Here is a 2,500-nt window from a genome sequence, read left to right on the forward strand (position 1 = left end):
GGGACTGTAGATGGCTGTTCTTAGAAGAAGGCGGAGTCTGGCGGAGGCGATCCTGTGGAAGCTCTGATGATCTATGAAGATACAGCTGAAGAGCTTTAGCCATCACTCCAATTAAAGCGAATCTGCTGAGATGATCATTTTTATTTGTCTTAATGGTTTGTTAGCGTGACAGAATTTACCCTCAGAATCAGGTTGACCTTCACCTTGAGTATTTGCTGTGTGTGTGTGTGTGTGTGTGTGTGTGTGTGTGTGTGTGTGTGTGTGTGTGTGTGTGTTTCTCAGCTGTTTACTGGCTTTGTGCAAACTTCTAAAAATAAAGTTGTGTAAAAGGACTGCTCTGTGTGATGCCGTTTAAGAACCACATTTGTTCCCCAAAGAGCCGTTCAGAGTTTAAAGAACCTGGAGTGGATTTTGAAGAACCTCATACAGTCTAAAGGTTCTGTAAATGCTGTTATATTAGAATTATTATAAAGTGGCTCTTCCATGCCATCATTCCTTACCAAGCTCTGTGAAGAACCACACTCTAAAACTGAAAACGGGTTCTTTGATTTGGAGCAACCATTTGGAGCCATTGTTGGCGGTGTATGGAGAGCCGTTTTAAGAGGTTCTGTACAAGCTTAAGAATTTATTTTATTTTACAAATAGTTATTTGAGCAATTTTACAGAAGAACCACCTTTGTTTGCTTAAAAAACTTAAATGGGTTCTTTAAAAATGTGTAAAGAACCTAAGAAGAACCTTTAAATTAGTGTACAATGTTTTTAATGTATCTAAAGGTTGTTTTAGTCTCGTTTTTTCAAACGAGTTATTATTATTTAGGGATCCAAAAGTGGTTCTCTTGTGCCATTACTTAAAAGACCCTCTGAAGAACCACTTTGAACGTAAAGATTTGATACACTTAATAACCCTAACCCTAGACATAACAGGGGTTATATAGTACTAAAAAGAGGTTCTTTGGTTTGTGGAACCATTTGTGTTGGTACGCAGAGCCATTTCTAAGAGGTTCTGTACCAGCTGAAGAACTTATCCACTAAAAGGAAAAGGCTTCAAAAGGAAAAGGGGTTCTTTAAGCAATGCCACAGAAGAACCACTTTTGGTTGCTTATAGTAACCTTGAATGGGTTCTTTAAATGTGTGAAGAACCTTTAAATTAGTGTAAAACCTTTACCGTATCTGAAGGTTCTATTAAACTTCTTTTAGTCTTGTTTTTCAAACATGGTTCTTTAGGGAACCAAAAGTGTTTCTCCTGTGCATCACTTAAAAGACCCTCTGAAGAACCACTTAGGGTGTAAAGATCTAATACACTCGTAACAGGTCTTCTATAGTACTGAAAACGGATTCTTTGGTTTGTAACAGTGGTGGAACCATTTGTGTTGGTACGCAGAGCCATTTCTTAGAGGTTCTGTACCAGCTGAAGAACTTATCCACTAAAAGTAAGGGTTTCCATCAGAAGGGTTCTTTGAGCAATGCCACAGAAGAACCCCTTTTGACTGCCTGCAGAAATCTTCCAGGTGATGGTTTTTGTGAGGAAGAGTTCATTTAGTTAAGAATGTTCTAGAGGAACCTTTAGATTGGTGTAAAAGCTTTTCTTATTTTCAAACATGGTTCTTTCATGGTTCTCCAAAAGAGGTTCTTCAATGCAATCTCTCAACAACTCTTTTGCTTGTTTTGCCTGAAACAACAGTGAAATCAAGCACCTGTTCCAGGCTCTTCCTAAAATCATCTTCCTAAAGCAATGTCCTAAATACATAGGGAACCAAAAGTGGTTCTGCACTTGAAGGTTCTCGCTTAGAATCTTTAAAGAACCACTTACAAATAAGGGGTATTTATTACAGTCTAAGATTATTTTGAGAGACTTTTGATATAATAATAATAATAATAATAATAATAATAATAGAGGACCGGTTTTTGGTGGTATATGGTAACACTGGTTCTTCAATCCTCGTAAGTATTCAGATGGTTCTTTGAGTTACCTTGGTTCTGTGGCTAGAACCAGAACTATAGTCTTATAGAACTGTTGCCTTTACGAAGGAACTCTTGAAAGTGAATTGTTTGTCGGACACAATTCAGAGATCTCGCTAAAAGGAGGTGAGCTCATTATTACACCTGCCTGAAGTGTGGACTAAGCTCAGGACTAAGACTACAGTGGTATATCCTGAGTGTGTCGACTGTGTTCCTCAGCTGTTTCCTAGCTTTTGCGTGAGTACGAGGGCCTGCAGTCGTCACTTAACGCTGTTTTCATTTCTTTAAAATCCTCGGAAAACCCAAACTCTATTATTTAGCCCTTAATCTTTCATGGTTCCACGCTCGAACCCTCCCTCTCTCAGGTCTGCTGGAAACCCTGGACCAGGCAGGTGCTCACCATGAAGTTTCTGATGAAGTGATCTTTGCTAACCTACCTGCCCACGTTCTGTTCTGCTGTACGGAGGATCTTTAAATAAACGCTGAGGAAACAGCAGGTTGTGTGTTCTGTCTCCCTGAACCCGTCCATTCATTAGAGCAT

At 39.2% G+C, this 2,500-nt stretch overlaps 1 protein-coding gene across 1 annotated transcript in view; it reads left to right on the top strand.

Annotated features, from left to right (window-relative positions):
• The window catches only part of gpr108 (G protein-coupled receptor 108), a 19,833-nt gene extending 19,509 nt beyond the window's left edge, over window positions 1-324 (top strand). The window contains 1 exon segment of the mRNA XM_072657000.1: window positions 1-324. This exon segment is cut by the window's left edge and continues 2,367 nt beyond it. The gene's annotated coding sequence lies outside the window, so the exon portion shown is untranslated.
• Window positions 325-2,500: the final 2,176 nt, after the last annotated feature.

This window comes from Salminus brasiliensis, chromosome 15 (genome assembly GCF_030463535.1).
Source record: "Salminus brasiliensis chromosome 15, fSalBra1.hap2, whole genome shotgun sequence".
NCBI classification, from domain to species: Eukaryota; Metazoa; Chordata; class Actinopteri; order Characiformes; family Bryconidae; genus Salminus; species Salminus brasiliensis.